Raw genomic sequence first — 25,180 nt, 5'->3', positions numbered from 1 at the left:
GGGAACAAAAAAAGTTGTTTTAAATGCTATTAAATGATGCAAATACTCCTGTTTAGTGAAGAGGCACCCATGAAGACAGCTCTTGGCACAAAGCTAATCAAAACTGCCTGGGTTGTGGCAACTTGCTCTCCTGAGCCACTGGAAGGCTTGCTGCCTGCTAGTTTGCCCCATGTCAGTTGACACTATGACAGTAGATTAAGTGCTACTAATTTAATAAAGCTGCTCTGAGGCCAGAGCTGATCTATCAATGAAGACAAAAGAGGATCACACTGGTGGGGGCTTGGGGAGGGGCAGCAGAGAATATTGAATTGCCTGAAGTAATACTGGGGGAAAAATCTATTGATCCTCAGTAAGGAGCAGTTATTTTTAGTCACATGACTCTTGGGCACCCAATCATTACCCATATTCATCAAAGCTGTATAATGAACAGAGGTATTGATTAACAGGGGTAGCTGAGGAGATTTCCCAACAGTGCTAGTTCACATTGATAGGTCTCCAATGGGAATACAGGCCATGCAGCCCTGGAACATAACTTATTGTGTTCTAGGTCCTTCTATTGATTTGATTTGGGCGGGGGCGGGGTGGGGAGGAACAGCATTACACACAGTGCTACCCCTATGACCTTTCTCTGAAACCCTCCGTGGAAAGACAAGAAAAAGCCCCACTCTGCAACAAGTACATAACCCTGCTCTAAGTTTTCTCTCTGGCCAGGCTGGCCATCTGACCTCATCTCTGATTGCTATGTGTTATCCTGATTTACAGAAATTTGCTGGAAGCTGGGACATGCCAGTCAGAGCTTAGAGCCATCAGGCGTATGAAGCTTTCCCTCCCCTAAAGATCAACATATGGCTTCAGGAAATTATCATGTTAGGCTAATTGCACCAAGTTGGCATGGTAGGAACATAATGAGTCCCGGTTTCAGCATGCTGACCCCAAACCCAGTGATGCCAGCGCATAGTAACTTTCCAAGCATTTTGCCTCGTGGCAGGAATCCTCATTGAGCTGCTGTTTGCAAAAGGCATTTGGTTGTATTTCTAGCGTGTGTCCTGAACCTGCGCTGCCGTGTTCCAATCATACGAGGGAGTTTGCTGTGCTGTTCACAGGAGCGCTTGTCCTTCCAGAGAACTAGTGGTGACCCAAATGCCATAACCATCTGAAGCCATGTGCTGCCTGACGGGTGACATGCTGCTTAAAATGCTGATATGTAACTAGAAACCATTAAACCCCAGGGAGAAAAAAAGTAAAGGATTAAGACAAGGACAGCTGTAAAAAATAAAATTCAAATGCATCATTAGAAACCAGAAATTCACAAAGTAAAACTGTCTGTCATCCCCACTGGATATTAGCAACACTCGACTTGTATATTAATGAAATAGTGCAGGAACTCTAAGTCACCCTTTAACCACGGAAGCAAGAGGGAAGTTTCTCTACTGCAGTCTCTCCTAACTTGAGCTTGGGTTTTTGATAACATTGAATTTTCTGTGCCTCAGAGTATCCTCACCAACCCGTCTTAGTTTGTCTTACCTTGGCTAGCAGACTTTTTCTTCTTCAAGCACAGCCTCTCCCTTCAGCGCTGGGACGTTTATGAATGCCACCTTCAGCACTGTCTTTACCTTTCTTTACTCTCTTCATCATCGTGTTCACTTCAAGTTTTGCTTTCTTGGCTGTTATCATCTTTACAAAAAAAGTTCAATATATTTTGATCTTCCAGGGTTAGACTACACTGTGACTTCTTTCCAAATATAAGAGCTTATAGGAAAAAAAAGAATCAAGGGCTTCAGAAATTTTAAATCCAGAGTTCCGTGCATTGTGTAGCAACTTCGAGTTTTTGGAATGCTCCAAAAATGGTTATAAGCAATTGAATTTGGAGGTTATCAGGGTTTGGGGCATGTGCCATGTGAGGTGATTTAAGATTATTAGCCACTTCCACCTTTTTAGAGAGATTCATTTTTACAAATATAAATGCTATTAACAATTCGAAGCACTCTCAGAATTCCCCTTCTTTGTTCTTACCCCAGGATCTCAATTTCAATTTTTCTTATTTTTTTTCCGTAAGTGGAGAATTTCCTCCCAAAGTTTCACAAAGCTATTTGCAGGCTCAAAACAAGACATTTATTTGATTATTTTCAGATGTCACATCAATTGGTCTTCAGCCAAAAGTAATCCTACAAGATGTTATGCTTTTATGCTTTCTGTTCTTTCAAAAACCACAAACCTGTGTGTTTGAAAATATCACTCTTTCCAAAGTTCTCGGCCTCACCCACAGAGCTTGGAAGTAAGGATGGTTTCAGGCTTATATATGTACTTGCCTTCTCAAGGAAACAGCAAAACACAAAACCCACTCACTTTTCTTATATCTACTGTGAGCATAAACGGGGAGGGGAGGGGTGTGGGAAGCCAGTAAGTTGTGAAATCCAGGAAGGTGAAATATAGGTGAAGTCTAGGAAGTTGTGTCTCATATGGGATTGTGTTCTAAATACCTTCAAGATGCAATGTTTCTCTTGCCCTTATAGTTTGTGGTACATAGTAGGCATTCAATTCATATTAATAGCATAACTGGGTGAGTGATTGGGGAATGGGGGTGAGAGGGTGGACAGAGTCCTTTGTTAAATGCCAAAGTCAGAGCCAGCCTTAAAATGGGGTAAGCACACCCCATCTCTCTCACTGAACGCAGCTTAAAACCCAGACAGATGCATGGGTCAGTCATTTGAGGGCTCTGAAAAGTAAACAGTAAGCAGAAGCACCGAGGAGGAAGACCAGGCTCCAAAGTCCCACCGAAATAGCGGCACTTTGCCATTTGTCCCCCTCCAGGATGCCCTGGGCCAAACTCATCAAATCCGCAACCCAGAAGTGGGCATCATGGTGACCAGAGAGGTCTGTAGAAGAAACCCTCCTCCAGTCAAGGAGTAGGGAAGAAAACAGCAAATGCTCAGAGAGAGAGGGAGAAATTTCCTATTCCTCTTTCTTTTTTTCCCCGTTTTCTTATGCCTACATCAAACCCACATAAGCAGCAGTGGCAGCAGGAACCATCAGGGGTGAAAACTCTGTGGGAGGGAATCCTCCTGCCTTAGTGGAGAAGCCATTGTCCCAAGAAGGTGGCAAGTTCACTTTTGCTTTTTATCTGCATCTGTCCTCCCACCACTTGGCCCCGGAGGTGAGCGCGATGACAGCAGGTGTAGGGCAGAACACCAGCCTTGCAGCCAGAGGACGGAAAAGGCCAGGCTGAAAAGTTCCAGGGAGACCTGGAGAGGGAGGTCCTTGGGAAAGTGACCCGTTAAAGTTAGCAGTTCCTGAGCTTACCCCTGAGGAGTGCATGCCCAGGGCTGACCCTGCATAGCACAGACTTTGAGAAGTGTGTTATGGGATAGATGGCCAACTATGTCCCAAACTGGCTACTGGGTGGGTGGTGCGCACATGGGACAGATCCAAACAGTGCTGCAATGATTTTGGACACTGAACTGATGCTGGAACTATCACCCTCAGAAGGCTGGTTGGAACTTGCAGCCTAAACCCAATTAGGTCAAATGCCTCCTAAAAATAATATCAACATTCTCTGTAAGATTTTAACAAGACCCAGAATCTCATAACATGTGTGGTAGGCAGACTTCTTTTTTTAAAATTGTGGTGTTAAATACACAAAGCATAAAATTTACCATTTGAATAATGTTTAAGTGTACGGTTCTGTGGCATAAAGTACATCCACACTGGTGTGCAACCATCGCCACCATCCATCTCAAGAACTTTTGTGTGTTCCCCAACTGAAACTCCGTACCCATTCAACTCGAACTCCCCATTCCTCATTTCCCTTGCCATTCTTTCCGTCTCTATGAATTTGATGACTCTAGTTACCTCATATAAGTGGAATCATCCACTGTTTGTCCTTCTGTGTCTGGCTTATTTCACTCCGCATCATGTCGTCAAGGTTCATCCATGTTGTATAGCATATGTCAGAATTTCCTTCCTTTTTAAGGTTGAATATGATTCCATTGTGTGTGTGCGCCACATTTTGTTTATTCATCCATCCATCGATGGACGCTTGGGTTGCTTCCACCAGCAAGCAGACTTCTAAGATATCCCCTGATGATTCCCAGATACTGGTTTTCATACATCCTCCCCTTAACTGTGGGAGACTATGGTAAAAATCTTGAGCTATCCCTTCCCTGATTGGGTTATAAAACACTCTAGCTTCTGTCTTGCTAATGTGCAATGTCTCCATACTGTGTATTCTGCCTCTGTACTCTGTACTCTATCTTCAGTACTCTAACTTATTGCCCTCTTGGCTGACACACTTTGATGAAGCAAGCTGCCATGTGAGAGACGCTCATGTCAAAAAGAACGGATGGTGGCCTCTAGTCAACAGCCAGAGAGGAACTGAGGTCCTCAGTTCAACAGCCAGCAAGGAACTAAATGCTGCCAATGACCACCAGTGTAGCTGCATTGGGCCTTCAGATAAGATCACAGATCCTCAGACAACATATTGCTTGTCCCTTTGAGAGACCCCACGGCAGAGGACTCAACTAGGTCCAAACTAAAGAAACAATGGGACAATAAATGCTGTTTCAAGCAACTGAGTTTTGGAGTAATTTGTAATGCAGCAAGAGATAACTAATACAACACAATATTCAGAATGTCCAGGATACAATCCAAATTTTTTCAGTCTATGAAGAACCAGGAAAATCTCCTTTTACATGAGGCAAGACAATAACAGATGCCAGTACAGAGATGATGAAGGTGTTGGAATTATCAGAAAAACACTTAAGAGCAAGGATGATTTAAATCCTCCAACAATAAGGGCAGGTACTTTTGAAACAAATGAGATGCTAGAAAGCCTTAACAAGGAAATAGAAGATATAAAGAACCAAATGGAAATTTTCGGCCTGAAAAACAAGGTCATTAAAATTAAAAAGTCACTGGATACTCCAATAGCAGAATTGAGATGACAAAGGAAATCCACTGAACTTGAAGACAGGAAAATAGCAGTTATCCAGTCTGAACAATAGAGAGAACACCATCGAACAGAGCCTCAGGGAGCCACAAAACAACAACAAAACACCTAACATGTCTGTTATTAAAGTTTCAGACGTAGAGGAGAAACAGTTCAGTGAAGAAAAATATTTTAAAAAATAATGGCTAAAAACTTATTTAGCAAGAGACACAAACCTATGGATTCAAGAGACTCAGTGAACCTGAACCGGATAAAGCTAAGGAAATGCACACTCACATGCAGCACGAGAAACTGCTGAATTCTACACATAAGGAACCAAATCTCAAAAAGTAAAGAACCCAAGAGAAATGATGCCTTACTTACCGGGGGACATTGGAATGATGGTGTTTTTGCATCAGAAACCAAGAAAACCAGAAGAAAGTGGAACAATATTTTCAAAGTACTAAAATAAAATAACTGTCAACTCAAATTCTAAATTCAGGAAAAATATTCTTTAAGAATTAACCTGAATCAAAGACATTCTCAGGTGAAGGAATTCTCATTGTTTTCCAGCATACATCTTCCAAAAGAGCTGCTACAGAAAATTCTTCAGAAAAAAGAGAAATGATACCAGAAGAAAAGTTGGAGCCTTAAGAAAAAAAAGAGAGCAATGGAAATGATAAATACGTGGGCAAATATAATATTTTTATTCTGTTATTTTTTGATGGTTTGAAAGCAAAAAATACAACATCGTCTGATGGCATGTTCAATGTGTGTGGACATAATACATAAGACAACTATGACAGAAGGCTATACTCTGTATGCTTCCATTTCTATGATGTTCTCCAGAAGGCACAACCATAGTGGTAGAGGACACGTAAGTGGTGGCCCGGTCTTGGGGTGGAGGTAGGGTATGATTGTAGAGAGATAGCAGGAGGGAGTTTTTGAGGCAATAAAACATTACTGTATCTTGTTTGTGGTAGTGGTAACTCAAATCTATTTATGTAGTAAATTTCATAGAACTATACACAGAGAAAAAGTCAATTCTACTGTATATTAATTCAAAAAAAAAAGAACAGGAAGTATAGTTAGGTCCCCCGGCAGTCTGATTTCGAAGGGAATGAAATCTGCCTCCTGCATCCTCTCACCCCACAGCTCTAAATGATGCATTTCTTACTTTTTGGTTTCTATAGGAATATCCTTAAAAGAGGGAAGTTCATATAAAAATGATGAGATTTAAAATACAAGCTGATAGAAAAACCCATGGACTTAAATTCTGCTTAAGGTTTAAATATTATTTGGCTTGTTTCCAGCAAGAGAGCCTGAAAGTCGGATGAGTGGCACAAGACATTACGACAGGAAGTACAGCCAGTGACTACAAAAAAGATTGGTCTGAAGTGAACAGCTTTCGTGTTGGTAGATATGTCATATGTTGTCATATGTTGGTAGATATGGAGAACACTTCAAAAATTTGTGATGGACAGGGATACAGGAGGAATTTCTGTGATATTAACAACCAAAGGTCTTTCCCTCTAGAATAGTGAGTAGCTCCTGACTCCTGACCATGGCACTAGAGCTCTTCAGTGCCCTGTAATTGCGGTTAATAGATGGAACCTCTGAGTCTCTGTCTACACCCTCCAGGTTGCTTTCACACACATACAGGTTGAAGAACCACTGGGGAACAAGAGCTTCGGTATGAAGAACATCTTAGATGTTATGTCTGTGTTGGTAATGTCATGGGCTAGCTGCTTCTTCAAAGTAAAAGGTGAGTGGGGAAGAGAAACCAGCAACAAAGATTGACAAGAGTGGTAAAGGGAGAACTAGACTAGTGAAAGGAAAGGAAAGAAGTTAAGTGAGAGTAAAGAAGTTAGAAGTATCAAAGAGTGGGCGGCCGACCATATAAAACGCTCCAGAGAGGTCAGGTGAGGCAAAAATTGCCAAGCATTCATTGAATTTAGTAATTAGGGCATTTTTCAATATTTTAGTGCAAACATATGAGCTATGCATCACAGTGTCTGCCGAGCCTAGCTTCCCTTGCTAGTTAAAACTGCTTCACCCTCAGCCCCCACACAGGGAAGCTATGTTAGATTGATTTTTGCAAAACAGTGGTCAGAGGCTGACCAAGCATGGGCACCTGACTCAAGGGCAGCGCATTCATAGGCTGGCAGGTGAGGCCTTTGGGGAGGCCTAGTACAAAGATAACAATTAGCTGTTTCACCTGGCTCTGTCCAGGATTTGGATTGTGAGATATAAAGTGGATTGGCCAGTTGTACGTGAGAGGAAAATAGAGCAGGTTCAAAGAGAAAAAGAGAGACAGTGAGAGCAAGAGAGACAGACAGAGTAAGAGAGAGAGACTGCTATGGTTTTGAATACGTGCCCTCTAAAATTCAGGTGTTGAAACTTAATGGCCAATGTAATAGTGTTAACAGGTGGGGCCTATCAGAGGTAATTAGGTCATAAAAAGTCCTTATAAATGAGGCTTCACAAATGAATGTGATTAAAGCCCTTATAAAAGAGGCTTCGTGGAGCATTTGGCTCTCTTGCCCTTCCACCTTTAGTTGTGGGGGTGGACGCCGTTCCTTCCCTCCAGGCAATGCAGTATGAATGCACCATCCTGGAAACAGCGGCTCTCACCTTACACCGAAGCCGCTGGGGCCTCAATCGTGGACATCTCAGTCTCCAGAAGGTAAGAAATATTTTTTTGTTCTTTATAAATTGTCAAGTCTGTGGTATTCTTTTATAGGATCACAAAATGGACTGAAACCGAGACACAGGCTATGTGTACCAAGAGAGGTAGATAATGGTGCTGGCCCTTCCAGCTGCTCTGATGAGAATGTGTGGGAACCTTATTATGAAGTTACGTGTCTGAAAGAATGAATCTTGTGTTGGACTGGGAAGAAGGGCCATAGTAGAAAAGTGTCTGTGTGTGTGTGTGTAATAAGAGAAAAGACTTAATCATGATAGAGAAATCTGAGGAATGCTACTATGTGACTCACCTAAATTGTAACTCTCAATCCAGTCCTACAGTTAGGGAGAATCGTGTTTCTCCTACAAATATCCAAAGGACACAGAAGTGCCCAGAGATGGCCAGCTACCTGGTGGACATAGGAACTACAGAATATTCACAGTGATGAAATTGTGGAGGGAGGGGCATTATTTGTGAGTCTGTATCATGCACATGGTTCTATGTTAAGCACTTTACCCACATTTCCTCATTTAAGCCTCACAACACCTATAAATAAGCATAATTGTTCTCTGCTTTAAAGTTCAGAAGACTGAGGCCCCAAGAAATAACAGAGACCATTAGAACTGGAAGTTGAACTGGGATCTGTTTATCTGAAAGAAATCCTGATCTTTTCACCTTTCATACTTCCCCCATTTACGAATCTTACACCCTTAATAATTAACAAGGACACCTGCTGATTTCCTACAGGTGTGGCTCAGGATGAAATTCAGAAGTTTCCAGTGTAGTCGAGAAATAAATATGTGCAACATGGCAAGTGACAGATTGAAGTAGACCGGTCAGGGTTATATATATATATATATATGTGTGTGTGTGTGTATATATATGTTTGTATATATATAATTTATTATATATTATTATTTATATATTATATGTATAATTTATTGTCTAAGGTGAAAGGGGGCACTAAAATTAATTGACTAGCATTAACAGTTCCAAAATAGTAGTAATCAGGAACTGTCCTGAGCAAATCAGAACATATAGTTACCCTAATGAAACCTTGCTGTAATCTTAAACTTCCTGATTCAAGATTACTAAGGCCTTCACCTACTCACAAGGCCCTTCTCATATTTATTGTCTTTCAAAAAATACCCAGTACCTCTCAATCTATGAGGGCACGGACCCCACGCTGGATTGGGAACCTCCCAGTTTTCGTATCCAATAGCTTTTAGTGTAAATTGGGCAGATATGTTCTTAATTTGTGTAGTGATAAGCCCAGGTCAATAATCATCTGGTGATCAGAAACTGAGTTGAGGAAAGGTTTGGGTTGGCTGGAAGCCTTGCTGTATGAATCAGGTTCTTAGTTGAAAGCAACAGAGAACAACCCTGACTTGCTTATACAGAAAAGATAGATAGTACTGGTGGTTTACAGAAATGCTAAGAAGGCTGAATTACTAAGCAAGGGAAGCAAACAGGAACAAGACAGACTGAAAAACAGGCAAATGACAGCCAAAATGACATCACAGAACTAACCCAGTGAGGACCTGGCTGCTGTCATTGGCACTGTGTGTTGTATACTACAGCCAGCACTGCTGCCATGTAGACCCAGAATGACTTGTCCACTGATTCTACTTTTTTTGTAATGCCAACTCCCCATTCAGAGTCCAAGAGGGTGGATCTGATTGGTCAATCCTAGGCTATCCCTGCTAGTCTAGTCTTTTTGGGCCCACAGTGGAAAGGAGGGTTCTGCCTCCAAGAACCGTAATTTTGCCCCCAGATATTCATTTTCCCTCCCAGGGGAGAGGATTATGCTTCCCTGCCCTTTTGACATCAGGCTTGATGGTGTTGCTTGTTTTGGCCAGTAGCATATTAGCGGAAAATCTGCAGATGGTATGCTAGTGGAAGCACTAAGAGCCAATGTGTGCTCTGCCATCTACTTCTGCCTCAAGAACAGCAATGTTCTAGATAGGACTATTGCATCAACCTGAATCCCCAAAGTGGAAGATGACATGGAACAGAGCCACAATGAGCCCATGAGGGGCATGCAACATTAGCAAGAATGAAACCTTTGCAAGCCACTAAGATTTGCAGGGATTATTTGTTACCAGGGTATAATGTAATCTGACTGATACATGCTCTCACCAAAACACATATGATGGAGCATTCCCAAACACAGAGAGAGAGTTCAGATTCTTGGCCAAAAAGTAAAAAAAAAAAAAAAAGCAATTAAAAAATTAATTTTCATATAGAAAATTCATCTAAATATAGAATGTTAAAGGAGTCACCTTCCTTAATGTCTCAGTTTCCCTGTGGCTCTCCCAGGGGCTGCCCTACGGTCCTCACAGCACTGCAAGGGTACAAAGTTTGCATGGGTAGAAGAACCCTTGAGGCAAAATCAGCAAATTCTTTACAATCTCTGTTGTGTGTATGTTAGAGAGATTATTTATATTGATCTTTAAAAAATCACTGAATGTTAAAGTTGATCAGGGAAGGCTTCCACTGGGAAAGAATGGTTTGTGAAAAACACTCAAGGCAAGTTGAGACAATAAAACGGTAAAATGTGTGTGTGTGTGAGCGTGTGCGCAAATAGCAAGTAAGTTTTTAGGTGGTTTTATTTCTAAAAAATTAGTTACATATTTTATTTTAAATGTAATGAATATAAGGAATATACTATTTCTTAAACAATAAAAACATAGTTGTGGCTGTTTTCTATAAAATTATTTCTCTTCTCCTAAGGAAATTAAGTTCAGCACAATTTCCTGGCTTTCTTGAAAGTTTTAAGGTTCCACAATTTCACATCTGCTCATGATGTTCAGTTTTTAAGACTTGGTTCACAGACTAAAAAGAATCCTTACATTAAGAAGCAGGTCAACCAATGAATTCCAAAGAGAATTTACCTTAGAGGCTTTTCAGAAAAGGCAGGACAGAACTTGGCAGTGGTACCAGGTGTTGGCTAACCCAAGGCATGGAGATAATTTGGAGATCCAGCTTCTTGTTACTTTAGTCCAAGAGAAGCAATTCCTATTTTAAAACGTAATCTAAAATGGTCTTTAAAAATCCATTTTTTTCTTATTACGATGGGGTATACCTATGAAATTCCACACATTTCCTTTCTGCCACTCTTAAATCAGTCCATCAATTGACTCTTTTCAATGGGTGATGTCATTTGTCCACTGCCTGGTCAATCTATACATATCTTTTGAGTACCTACAATGTGACCTGGGATGTGTGTACCACGCTGGCATCACAGAATAATGTAGTTATCTGTTGAAGAGGTGAAAAAAACGTTACCTTAATCACCAGCATCGAAGCTCCTCTTAAGGATAGGAAAGTCTTTGTTTAGTAAATAATTTCCCAAGCCTTTGTGTGTGTGTGTGTGGGAAGAAGAGTAAAGGGCATCATCTATACAGAACACATGAAAAAGAGGGGATGGAGAAGCCGCTTTGCATGGAAAGATACAGAGGGAAAGGTGGGAAGGGGAGAGTATTGAGCAACTGACTGGGAGACACAAGGTGATGAGAAATTCTCAGCAACAATGATAGGCAAGGAGGCACACTACCAACAGCACTAAACCTTAAGATATTGTTAAAAAGAATTTACTTTAAATCTGCCTTACCAAGAGTCCCTGTGTGGACAGTGCTACAAGGAAAGGGACTGCGCAGTTGAGGTGGTGAAATGATCCCTAAGAAGCATCAACACAGTGGAAGCAGGGGCTTGAGTTAGAGGTCCCTGGGTAAATAAAAACTTCCCAAAGATACCCCAGAGTGACTGGGAGGTAGTTTGTGCAACCTCTGACACATGATAGGGGTCACACCATTTTCACTGCAATCTCAATGGGCACAATGACTCAGCTACCAATTCCAGCTGCCATTTTGGTTGCAGTTGTGAGAAGTGGTCCCATCCTCAAGAACATGATATGTTCCTATGTTATTGTGAATAGTGCTGCAGTGAACATATGTGTGTATGTATCTTTATAATAGAATGATTTATATTCCTTTGAGTATATACCCACTAATGGGATTTCTGGGTCAAATGGTATTTCTGCCTCTAGATCTTTGAGGAATCGCCATACTGTCGTCCACAATGGTTGAAATAAGTTACACTCCCACCAACCGTGTAAAAGTGTTCCTTTTTCTCCGTAATCTTTCCAGCATCTGTTTTTTGACTCGTATAGCTGTTCTGACTGGCAAGAGATGGCTTCTCATTGTGGTTTTGATTTGCATTTTTCTAATGATCAGTGATGATAAGCATTTTTTCATATCTTTGTTGGCTGCATATATGTCTTATTTTGAGATATGTCTGTTCATGTCCTTTGTCCCATTTTTAAAGGGGTTGATTTTGTTGTAAATTGGAGCAACCTGTATTTTCATCATGGGGAGGGGTGGTGATTAAATGAACCATGCTTCATCCATACTATAGAACAAGTTATGCATCATTTCAAAATAATGTTGGTAGATTTGAATATACTGATATGGAAGGCTCTAAGACCTGTAGCTAAGTTTAAAAAGCAAGACAAAGATCAATATCTCATTTTTTTATGGAAAACTTCCCACAAAATATCATTACATATTTGAATGTGTATGTACATTTTCCTTGAGTAGGGATGGGATTAGATAGGGAACTGGAGACAAAACCTATTTTGTTTGAAAAATTTTAACCATGAGAATGTATTCATGTTTAGTTGGGTGTGGTGGCACATACCTGTAGTCCCAGCTACTTGGGAGGCTGAGGCAGGAGGATTGCTTGAGCCTGGGAGTCTGAGACTGCAGTGTGATCACGTCACAGAGCTCCAGCCTGGGTGACAGAGTGAGACCCTGTCTCTAAATAAATAAAAATTAAAAAGAATGTATTTATGTGGTACTTGTATAATCATGATACATAAAGTTTAAAATAAAAATGTAAAAAGAACAGTGCAAGGTCAGATTCTGGAGACCATTAGAATACACACATGCATGCGCACGCACACAACATGTGTACACACGTGCACACACACATGACAATGCTGGCAATGTAAATCTCAATAAAAGAACCCACTATTTAAAAGGAGCTCGGCAGCCCTGTCCTTTCTCGCATCAGAAAAGCCCAGGCTACGGAGAAGCAAGGTTCCTATGCATGCACGCAACATGTGACCTTAACCTCCCAGGAAATCTGACACTTACGGCGTTGCCTCAGGCACAACATCTGTCACGACTAAACCCACTTTCAGGTGTGTGGTGGGGACCTAGTCACCTATTTTCACTCTTTCTTTTGAGACAGCAGAGTTTTGAAACAGCCTTTGATGGAATCCACAACTGGCCGTGTTGGTGTGAAATTCTCCGTAGGAAATCTCACTGACAAGGAAGCCAATACTTAGTCCTTGTGTTGGGCATGAGGACAGCAGGCACGGGCTGTGTCAGCGTTGCTTGCTGGCGATGTTCTCCAGTGCCAGAAGTCAGACGTGCATGGAGTTCTGCGTTTGCAGGTCCTGTTCAGGGCTGCTGGGCCTGTCCTCTTGTCTTCTATTAATCCTTTCTCTCTCACATCTTCCATCTCTCTCGTTCCCCTGCTCCCTGCCCTGTGTGTCTGTAGAAAACACCAAATCTTCAAAAAAACTTCCTCTGTAAGCGACCACTGCCTGGCCTTCCTCTTCTCTCTTGCAGATCTTCTAGAAGGCCCAGTGCCTCCCTCTCGTCTCCTGCTTCTTCCTCAGCAGTTTCAAGCATTTACCTTCAACCCTCACAGCCTCAGTTCTTCACCTATTACTGTGTCTCTCTCACAGAAGTCACCTGTGTCCTCGCTGTCACCTACTCACATGCTCTCTTCTCCATACCCCGTGACAGCTGCAGTTTCTGGCCGTGGACAGCACCATTCTTGAAACTCTCCTCTCTCCACTCCTTTGAGATTTCTCTTTCTTGGTCTCCATCCGAAGTCCTTATTTCTCAGTGGTCTTCTGGGGTATTGCCTTGGCCCTCTGCTCCCTGCCCTTTGTCCCTTGGGGATTTGTATCCAACGCCACATTTTCAGCCCTTACTTTTATGAAACTGGTTCCCACATCTACATCTGGCCATCAGCCTCTCCTTGTGCCCTGCACCTCGCTCCCTCTGCCGGCAGGATATCCCCTGCACACAAGCATCCTTCTAGCATTTTCATTTTGGCAGCTGTAAATCTAGGCCAGTCATCTTCCTGCCAGTCCTGCTTGTCTGCCTCCTGGATTTCTGAGTTCAGTGAACTCTCCAGTGCTAAAGCCATCTTCTCTGCCCACCAGATCCCATTAATAACAATGCTCACCTGTATCCCTTCATTTGACAAACCTCTCCTCCTTCCCTGGACCCATTACTACAGCCTCTTAACTGCTCTCCCAGACCCCCAGCCACCAGTGTGAACCTCCTAAGGCCCCAGCTTCCTGTCTTCAGACCTTCGTCTCCTCAAAGATAAAGTTTACTGCCTTGGGACAGCACTTGACTTGTCAATTTACTCCAACCTACCTGTAAAGCCTTATCTGCTGCTAGCCCTTCATTTGTTCCACGAGTCTTCTCACCAATCCCTATGGATCTAAGAAAATAAAGGCTCCCTGACTCTCTAGGTAACTGGGAGGTTCTCTAGCATCTCTAGAGTCTAGAGATGAGAGAATCTCTGGAGACTAGGCTTCGCCTGCCTCCACATGTGACCTTCCAGGAAATAGTGACTTGTGTCCTTGGAATCAGGCCCTCTGCCACATTGCTGCTTTTGCCAGCAAGGCTCCCTCAGCATTGCCTCCTCTCACCCAAATCCTCTTCTTTCAAAGGCACCCCTTAACCTCGGAACCCTTCAACTCAGTTACACTGAGGAGAAGACTTGGGCTCGGAGAAGTTAGGTAATTCCCTCCAAGTCAGTTAGGTATTAATGGGAGGTGTGGGGATTTGAACTGTGATCTCTCTAATGTCTAAATGGGTCTTTCTCCAGTTTTCCAGGCTGGCTGCCTGATTGTGCTTTTCCCAGTTGGCTTTAAAGGGCTAGCAGTATTAGCAACATTTTTGGTAATATTCTTGAGAACAACCTTGTCTTAGTTGCTATCTTTTCTAATCTTCCATCCTACTTAGGGCTAGGAGCTCAGGGGTCCTCAATAAATGCTTGGTGAATGGCACTGAATGTTCTTGTCTTCTCCAGTTTCTTCCAAGCAGGTGCTGTATTTCTCCTTATTTCCTAAAGGATTGATATTTTATTCAGCTACAGGAACTCTGGGTGGTGGATGGTCTTGTGGCTGTGGGCGGGGTTCCCCTGGCTTTAGCTTCAGTTAGGACTCAGGTTGAGGAATGTAGGCTTCTTGAGCTTTGGTCATCTTCAAATCAGAGCCCATGGCTCTCTCACCACTGACTTGAGCCCACTGCCATGAAGATTTGCAAATGACCAGTGGGCCTCCGATTCCATTGCATGAGCCCTTCCTAAGTAACTGGTGAGAAGGAGGAACAGGAGAAGGAGGAGGAGGAACAGGAGGAGCAGGGTTTCATTTGGAAACACAGAGCTCCTTCATATTCAATGTTACTGGATATCACTGCTTCAGCCCTGAAGCTATTCTTCTATAAACCTATAAAAGGAAAGCATTTTGAATAGTTACACATTAACAATTTTTAAAATTCCTTCTGGAGTAACGTTTGGCCACGATTAGCTTTTCCTGAATAAGGAGGCATTATGCCATACGCAAGCCCGCAGGAAAGTGGACGCTCTTAGCCAGGGGTGTTCTTTACCTTTCTTCTTATAGCTCTTACATTTGGTAACCCTAAGCAAGCAAGCTACATAAGCTCCCTGAGCCTCAGTGTCCTCTGTTAGGTGAGAATGACAATACTTCACCTCCCTGTTGTGAGGATTTCATGACTTAGAACTAAATCACTTAGCCCTATGCCTGGACCACAGTAAGCACTCAGTTAATATGGATTTCTTTCCTTGTTTCCTGACAAAATCTGTTCGGTTTTTAAACCAGTAAAGCATTGTCTCTAGTTATTATTATTTTTTTTTAATCCCCATCCAATATTTATTCATTCAACGTTTGTTGATCACTTGTGCATGCCAGGCATTGTTCTAGGTTCCAAGATACCTCGATGAATCGCACGGACAAGGCCCGTGACTTTGCTGAGTGCCTCGGTGTTAGCGCAGACTTGGGGGTACATTATTCTCCAGCTTTGTTGGAATTAGCCTTTCTACAGCGTGTGTTCCCACCTGGGGGAATCTCATTTCAATTCCTTCATCTTCTTTTACTTCGATTTCTGGTGCTGTACTCCAATACTGATAGCTCGTGGCGATATATGATTTGGAGAAAATAAGTTAGAAAAACAGATAAAATGCTTAAAGATGCATAAAGGGTGGTAAAAGTACTCCCATGGTGTTTGAAAATTACCAAGACTCAAACAAGACTAAGACACACTCATGTTCAACTAAGTGAAGCATTCCTCACCATCAGGAGCTGTTCAGTTTGGAGGGCAAGAGACCTGTTGGTGTTTGGATCAAATTGCCGTATTAACAAACTTGCTTTCCTGCATCTAGGTAGATGCTCAGCAAATTCTAGCAAATTCTATCATTTCTTATTTGTCTTCCCCTATGGCACCATAAGCTGCTTGAAGCCTGAACCATCATCTTATTCATCTTTTTATTATTCTGAACACAGAGTCTACCACAGTGTAGGTGCTCAGTAAATGTTTGTTAAATGGACAAAGGAATGAACAAAGGAACAAACTGAGTGGAGGGATTTTTGGAAGCTCATTCTAGCACACAAGCTCTGCCAGAGCAGGGAATGGGAGGCTAGGCTGGGGGTGGAGGGTCACCGTGCCTGCAGTCAGCGAGTGGTGGCTCTCAGAAGACCCAGGACCCAGCGTCAGTGTCCCTGCTTTTGTGGTGGCACAGGGTCACGTCTGTGCGAGGCTACTTCCCCTCCTACACACATAATTGGAGGCCTTCTCTGATCAGCCTGCTTTGGAAAACTGCTTGCACCTGGCCTGGAAGAACACAATTAAAAGACGCCGTAAAAATTGACAGATCACAGTGCGGAGGGCTGAAAATACATTACAATTCCGATCGAACTATAAATAAAGCCCCTAAATTAAATAAATCTCACACAATTATGGATTAAAACATGTTTAGTGTTAATGGCCTTGCACATGGACCCTGACTCCCGAAATTGTTGCTGAGGCTGCATGGCCAGGGGATTGCATCATAATTAACACCAAGCCATCCCAGAGGGGGCGGCCCGAGGTTCAACTGTGGGCCTTCAGAAGGACAGGAGTGGACCAATGAGGCCCCTGCCTCTGGGTGAGCTTCCAAATGCCTACCCAGCCCCTTTGTGGTGCCACTGACTCTTCCTTGGAAGAATATGACTTAGAGATGGCTGTCACTCTTAGGACCTGACCCTGGACACAAAGGCTTATGCTAGGCTGAGTGTTCCGGCTCCCCTGGGTGCTCATACAGATGTCTACATGTACCAAGTAAATGACCCCACACCAAAAAGGGATTGTGGAAGACATACTTGGATAATTCAGTCATTTGCTCACTCCTACTCTGTTCCTTTGAAGTCCATACATGGTATATAAATGGTCAGCAACCATATTTTGCATTAAAATACAGAATGTTTTCTATAGTAACTCTTAAACTCCAATTGCTGAAACCAAGGAGGTTGGTAAAATCATGAAGGACAATGAAAGGTATCAGAGTTTTAGCTATATCAAACCAAGTAAGAGCACCTAAAATTTAGGAATCTTACAAGAGATAGGTGAGGAGTCCACGGCTTTCATTCAAGATTAATTTGTACCTGTCACCAAGACCCAACAGATGGAAAGAGGCTCCAGGACCCCCACTGTACTCCCTGGAGCAGGGTAGGGTGGTGGTGAAGAGCAAGGGCTCTGGATCAGGCTGCTGGGGCTCTACTTCCAGCTCTGTGGCTTCCTAAGCACACACTGTTCTCGGCGTTTCCCCGCCTCCATATCAGGGATGATAATGGCAACTCCTCCTCAGCAGTGAGGGTCTGGCCTGAGCTAAGCCTGCATGTGTGTTGGTGTCATCACAATTGCTGCTGTGACTGTGTAGGAAGTGAGCCTGCCTTGGCTCCCACACCCTAGCTGTGGGGGCCCTTACCTGGTCCACCCTAGACATGGCAGGAGAGGAGCTGCCAGGGGTTCCTGGTGTGTTGTAGGAAGGTGAAGAGCGTGGTTTGGGGCAGACAGTCTACCAGTTGACCAACCTGTCTGTCTCCTTGAGCAACTGGGCTATGCCTGGAGAGATGGGCGTTAGATACTTGCTGAGTTAGAGTGAGGATTAAGTGAAAGGAAGACGTACAAAGAACTTAACTCTAGCAACTGGAAAACAAACGGTGCTTGATAAATGCTTACTTCCCTCTCCTCCCTTCCTGGCGTCTTTCTGTTGTCTTAACAAAAGCCAAAAAGACCCTTGAACTTCAGGTTGAAGAAGGTGGCTATGGCAGGGCTGATGAGAGAGGCACACTGAGGAATGGTCTTAAACAGCAGACAGACGCTGCCCTGGGTCCCTCAGCTGCCCTAGCAGGAGGGGAAGCCCTTGGCCTGGAGCAGCTAAAGCCTGTGTCAGGTCCTCTTCCTCAGGCCCGATTGCCTTCTCTGACCATGTTGTTGTCTTTCTCATGCTGACCCTTAAAAAAATAGATTTTACCTTGTCACTCCCCTGCTTTAAAAAACATGTCAAGGGGGTCCCATTTAGGATCAAGTGTAAAGCTCCTTACCAGTGTGTATAAAAGGGGTGACTGATCTTTTCTAATCTCTACATTTTGCACTCTGCACTTCGTCATATTGGTCTTCTTTAAACTCCTTGGCGATTTCATGTTCGTGGTACCCACCTGTGGGTTATGTGTACTCTTCCCTGTGCTTAGGATTTCCTCCCTGCACCCCTTGATGAGCCTTACCTGGCTGACTTCAGGGCTTGACTTGGCTGTTGTGTCTTAAGTGAAGCCTTCCCTGAGCTCTCCTGCTTGAGTTGGGTGCCCCTCCCATGTGCTTCCTCAGCAGCCTGCTGGGACACCATGAAAGACCCATGTACTGTTGAATTACTCATTGACATGCCTGCCTCTTCCACTAGATGACAAGCATCAAGAAGGCAGGAAGCCCATTTCCTTTATTCACTGCTGTTTGCTTGATGTAGCACAGCGCCTGACTCAGAGCAGCACACAGGAAATATTGGCTGAATGAAAAAAAAAAAAAAAAAAAAAGAATGAAATTGCTCATTCTCATGTTCCCTGCTTGTCTACCCTTGTTGCTTTTTGGCATCACTTGTGGCTGTGATGATGCAGGAAGCTCATGGACAACAGAGTATGCATTTTCCTTAGTGAATCGAGAGCCAGTGCCGAAAGTCCCATGAGGAGAAGAGGTTCCCTGGAATGGGCAGGCACCAGCAAATCCTGGCCTGGAACACTTCCTCTCTTGCCCATCATTTCACATTCAAATCATAGATAGCTAGGTAGCTAGACAGAGATATGGATGTAGATTCAGATATATGTAGAATATAGATCAGAATGTATTTCAAGAAATTGGCTTATACAGTTGTGGGAAGCTAGCTAGATGAATCTGAAGCCTGCAGGGCAGAAAGATCAGGCTGGAAATCTCAGGTGCCCACAGGTGGAGTTTCTTCTTCAAGGAAGTCTTAGTTCTGTTCCTAAACCCTTTCAACTGATTGAATCAAGCCCACTCATATAATCTAGGATAATCTTCCTTACTTATGCTGATTATAGATTTTAATCACATTGACAAAATACCTTCACAGCAACACTTGAACTAGTGTTTTATCGAATAACCTGGGAATGATAGTCTAGCCAAACCTAAATGTAACACTCACCTGGGGTCATAAGAGCTAGAGCTGCACTAAGATCCTCCTGCCTCCTGCTTTTTGCCATGTGTATCTCTCTGGGCCATGTGTATTCTTCCTCTGCATGCCTTCTAGCTGGGTGAGGCAGGAAGACTAACACATGCTGCTTTGATGGCTTCTCCAAAGGTCTTGTCAGGACATGGCCACAGGACATTTCCAGATAGCATAATCTCCAGAAGAACGGCTTTTCTCTTTTAGTGGACTGCAAAGAATCTGGAAAATAGTGATTTCATAATATGAGAAACCTTATTCAACACCCCAAAAGAGGAATTCAGGAAGCCATTCCCCGTAGACCATGGAGGCAGGGCTCATTTTCGGCTTGGGGGCATTAGTATGGTCATAGGGTTGTTGGAGCTGTCTTCGATGCTAGGCCATATTGGTTGCTAAATATTTTGACTATCAACACTGGGCAGAGGTTAGACTCCCCTGGGCCAGTGTGGTTAAGCAGAGTAGCCATTTAAAATATGCTCAACAGCTTAGATAGTCAAAGGGGACATTAGTATTTGAGAGTCTCTAAGACACAATTCATTCTGTCAATTTCAACATGGAAGTGGGGAAATAGTCCCACCCTGGTGCTGCAAAGATTGTTTCATTAGAGGTTAATGCTGCAGAAATCCTTCTGGAAGAATGCCTGGCAGGAGTTTCCTCATAATTGATCAGTGTTACAGAGAGACTGTAAAAGTCCATGGAGATTGTTACTTGCAGAAGTGGGAACTAGAATCAGAAACATGTTAGAAAATTCTGCCCACTAAAGCTGAGAGAAAACTCAGATTACTAAACTCCTCATGACAAGAATCGAACAGCGTCTTCTGAGTATGTTCTGTGCTGGGCACTGTCCTGGCTGCTGGGAACACAACACTGACTTACTGATTTTTTGCATCTATACCTCTACCCTCTACTCCCAACAGGAAAATAAGTTTCATGGGGACAGAGGTTGTTAGGTCTGTCTTGTTCACAGCTAATAGAACCCTGATTTTTCTTTTGTGAATGGATACAGATCTATATAGAAAGTAGATTAAAATTTATTTTGATTTTTCTTTCTAGGATGGAAAAAAACCAGAGTTCATCAGATTCATCTCTCGAACCGATCCCCAAGTGATGAATCATGATGGCCTAAGTCAAGGTTGGCAATTACTTTGTTAAAGGTCCAGATAGTAAATATTTTAGGCTTTATGACCATATAGGATTTGTCACCACTACTTATCACCACTAGTGCAAAGGCAGCCGTAGGCAATATATTAATGCATGAGCATAACAATGTTTTAAAAACCCCAATACTTTATTTCAAAAAAAAGTGGTGGGCTGGATTTTGCCCAAGGGCCATAGTTTGCTGACCCCTGATTCTAAGTTGAACATTTTGGTGTCTCGACCTCTTTGCACTCTTCAATTTTATTGAAGACACCAAATAATTTTTGTTTATGTGGATTACATCTATCAATGTTTTATACATAAAAATTAAAACTTAGAATTAAAAAAATATTTCTCTTAAAAAATAGCAGTAACAAACTCATTCTATGCCAGCATAATAACATTGTTTTATGGGAAACAAACATGTTTTCTAACACAAAATACTAATGAGATAATGTTTTACATACTTACAAATCTCTTCATGTCTGGATCGGTAAAAGACAGCAGGATTCTCATATCTGCTTTTGTGTTCAGACTTGTGTGATGCTTTAGTTGAAAATTCAGTCTCATACAGAGACATAACTGGAAAAGGCAGGACCTCACAGAATCCCTGGATTGTCTTGAAGACAATCCATGGAATGTCTTGAAGACACCCATTTGCAATTGCTACAAAAAATAAAACAAGAACAGATTTAACCAAATAACTGAAAGATCTCTACAAGGAAAACTATCAAACATTGATGAAAGAAGTTGAATAGGATACAAACAAATGAAAAGACATCCCGTGCTCATAGATCAGAAGAATTAATATTGTTAAAATGACAATGCTACCCAAAGTGATCTACAGATTGAATGCAATTCCTGTCAGAATACAAATGACATTCTTCACAGAAATAGAAAAAAAGTCCTAAAATTTGCAGAGAATCACAAGACCCCAAATAGCCAAAGCAGCACTGAGCAAAAAGGACAAAACTGGAGGTATTAAACAACCAGAGCTTAAAAGGTACTACAAAGCTGTAGTAACCAAAACGGCACAGTACTGGCATTAAAAGAGACACGTAGACCAATGGAACAGAAAAGAGAACTCGTAAATTAATCCACATTATCTACAGCCAGTTGATTTTTGACAAAGGTGCCAAGAACACTCACTGGGGAAAGGACAGTCTTTTCAATAAATGATTCTGGGAAAACTGAATATCCTCATGCAAAAAATATAAAACTAGATGCCTATCCTTCATCCTATATAAAAATCAATTCAAAATGGATCAAAGACCTAAAGTAATACCCAGAACCATAACACTGCTAGTAAAAAATATAGGGGACATGCTTCAGGACTTTGGGAAAAGATTTTATAAATAAGTCCTCAAAGGAATAGGCAACAAGAGCAAAAATACACAAATGAGATTATATTAAGCAAAAGCACTTCTGCACAGAAAAGGAAATAATCAGCAAAATGAAAAGACAACCTATTAAATGGGAGGAAAAAAAGGTTCAAATTACTCATGTGGCAGGGGATTAATATTCAGAATATATAGGAACTCAAACATCTCAACAGGAAAAAGATAGTCCTATTAAAAAGTGATCAAATGATCTGAAAAGTTATTTCTCAAAAGATGTATAAAGCCAATAAACATGAAAAAAGCCAATAAACATGAAAAACTGTTCAGCATAAGTAAACATCAGGGAAATGCAAATCAAAACTACAATGAGGTGTCTCACCCCAGTTAGGATGGCTATTATCAAAAAGACACAATATAACAAATGTTGGTAAAGATGCAGAGAAAAAGGAAACTAATACAACCATTATGGAGAACAGTATGGAGGTTCCTAAAAAAAACTTCAGTTAGACCTACCATCTGATCTGGCAATCCCACTAATGGGCATTTATCCAAAGGAAAGGAAATAATTATATCAAAGAAACATCTGTACCTTCATATTTATTGCAACACTATTCACAATACCTAAGATATGGAATCCACCTGGGTGTCCAATAACAGATAAATGGATAAAGAAAACATTGTATATTTACATAGTAGAATACTATTCAGACATTATAAAAAATGAAATCCTGTCATTCATGGCAACATGTATGGAACTGGAGGATATTATGTTAAGTGAAATATGCCAGGAACAGAAGAAAGTTAAACACCATATGTTCAAAAAAGTTGATCTCATAGAAGATTAAAGTTAAAAAGTAGAATGGAGTGCACTAGAGGCTGGGAAGGATAGGGAGAGATTTGTTAAAGGATACAAAATTACAGGTAGATAGAAGCAATAAGTTCTAGCGTTTTATACCACTGTAGGATGAAGAGTTAACAATAATATGTAGTCTCAAATAGCTAGAGAGAATGTTGAACATTCTTAAATAAATGGTTGAGATGATGCATTTGCTAATTATTCTGATCTCATCACTATACACTATGTGTATTGAAACATCATTTATGTACCACATGAATATGTACAATTATTATTGTAAATTAAAAACTGAAATCAAAATAAAAATGGTATTGTACCATGCAGATTTCCATAAAAACTGTATTTTTACATAATTCCATATTAATAGCAGTTCCTTCTATGTTAATGCATAGAAATTTAACTTATTTTTGAGGGAAATCCATAGCACTAAATGTCCACATTAGAAAGCTAGAAAGATCTCAAATTGACACCCTAACATCACAATTAAAAGAGCAAGGGAGGCAAGAGCAAACTAATCTAAAAGCTAGCAGAAGACAAGGAATAACTAAGGTCAAAGGAGAATTGAAGGAGACAGACACAAAAAACCCTGCAAAAAATCAACAAATCCAGGAGCTGTTTTTTTTTTTTTTTAATAGACTGCTAGCTAGACTAATAAGGGAGAGAGGAATCAAATAGAAAACAAAAAATTTATAAAAGAGATATCACCACTAACCCCACAGAAATACAAACTACCATCAGAGAATAGTATAAACGCCTCTACACAAATAAACTAGGAAATCTAGAAGAAATGGATAGATTCCTGGACGCATACACCCTACCATGGCTAAACCAGGAGGAAGTTGAATCCCTGAATAGACCAATAACAAGCTCTGAAATTGAGGGAGTAATTAATAACCTACCAACCAAGAAAAGCCCAAGATCAGACAGATTCACAACTGAATTCTACCAGAAAAACAAAGAGGATCTGGTACCATTCCTTCTGAAAAAGGAGGGACCCTCCCTAACTCATTTTATGAAGCCAGCATCATTCTGATACCAAAACCAGGAAGAGACACAACAAAAAAAGAAAAATTTAGGCCAAAATCTGCAATGAACATCCTCAATAAAATACTAGAAAACCAAATCCAGCCCCACATCAAAAAACTTACCCACCATGATCAAGTTTATTCCTGGGATGCAAGACTGGTTCAACATATGCAAATCAATAAACATAATCCATCACATAAACAGAACCAAAGACAAAAACCACATGATTATCTCAGTAGATGCAGAAAAGGCCTTTGATAAAATTCAACATTCCTTCATGTTAAAAATTCTCAAACTAGGTATTGATGGAACATATCTCAAAATAATAAGAGCTATTTATGACAAACCCACAGCCAATATCATATGGAATGGGCAAAAGCTGGAAGTATTCCCTTTGAAAACTGGTACAAGACAAGGATGCCCTCTCTCCCCACTCCTATTCAATATAGTATTGGAAGTTCTGGCCAGGGCAATTAGGCAAGAGAAAGAAATAAAGGGTATTCAAATAGGAAGAGAGGAAGTCATTTTGTCTCTGTTTGCAGATGACATGATTTTATATTTAGAAAACTCCATGTCAGCCCCAAAACTTCTTGAACTGATAAGCAACTTCAGCAAAGTCTCAGGATACAAAATCAATGTGCAAAAATCACAAGCATTCTTTTACACCAACAATAGGCAAGCAGAGAGCCAAATCATGAAAGAACTCCCATTCACAATTGCTACAAAGAGAATAAAATACCTAGGACTACAGTTTACAAGGGATGTGAAGGACCTCTTCAAGGAGAACTACAAACCACTGCTCAAGGAAACAAGAGAGGACACAAACAAATGGAAAAACATTTCATCCTCATGGGTAAGAAGAATCAGTATCGTGAAAATGGTCACACTGCCCAAAGTAATTTATAAATTGAATGCTGTTCTCATCAAATGACCATTGACTTTATTCACAGAATTAAAAGAAAACTATTTTAAATTTCATATGGAATGAAAGAAGACCCCATATAGCCAGGTCAATCCTAAGCAAAAAGAACAAAGCTGGAGGCATCACACTCTCTGGTTCAAACTAAACTATAAGACTACAGTAACCAAAACAGCATGGTACTGGTACCAAAACAGACATATAGACTAATGGAGCGGAACAGAGACCTCAGAAATAACACCACACATCTACAACCATCTGATCTTTGACAAACCTGACAAAAACAAGCAATGGGGAAAGGATTCCCTATCTAATAAATGGTGTTGGGAAAACTGGCTAGCCATATGCAGAAAACTGAAACTGGATCCCTTTCTTACACCTTATACAAAAATTAGCTCAAGATGGATTAAAGACTTAAATGTGAAAACCAAAACCATAAAAAGCCTAGAAGAAAACCTACGCAATACCATTC

At 41.4% G+C, this 25,180-nt stretch overlaps 1 long non-coding RNA gene across 8 annotated transcripts in view; it reads right to left on the bottom strand.

Annotated features, from left to right (window-relative positions):
• LOC105489080 (uncharacterized) overlaps positions 1–17,571 on the bottom strand; it is a 50,116-nt gene extending 32,545 nt beyond the window's left edge. For 5 of the 8 annotated variants that reach the window (XR_011612610.1, XR_011612609.1, XR_011612606.1 and 2 more), the window contains exons 1-3: positions 17,314–17,571; positions 12,309–12,427; positions 1,525–1,674 (exon numbers count right to left, since the gene is read on the bottom strand). This is a non-coding gene — a long non-coding RNA (uncharacterized lncRNA). Of the gene's footprint in view, positions 1–32; positions 1,264–1,524; positions 1,675–12,308; positions 12,428–17,313 lie in introns of those variants that run through there. The other 3 variants (XR_011612607.1, XR_011612604.1, XR_011612611.1) reach the window with 3 other exon arrangements.
• Positions 17,572–25,180: the final 7,609 nt, after the last annotated feature.

This window comes from Macaca nemestrina, chromosome 14 (genome assembly GCF_043159975.1).
Source record: "Macaca nemestrina isolate mMacNem1 chromosome 14, mMacNem.hap1, whole genome shotgun sequence".
Lineage (NCBI taxonomy): Eukaryota > Metazoa > Chordata > Mammalia > Primates > Cercopithecidae > Macaca > Macaca nemestrina.
This window is presented reverse-complemented; position numbering and strand designations above follow the sequence as displayed.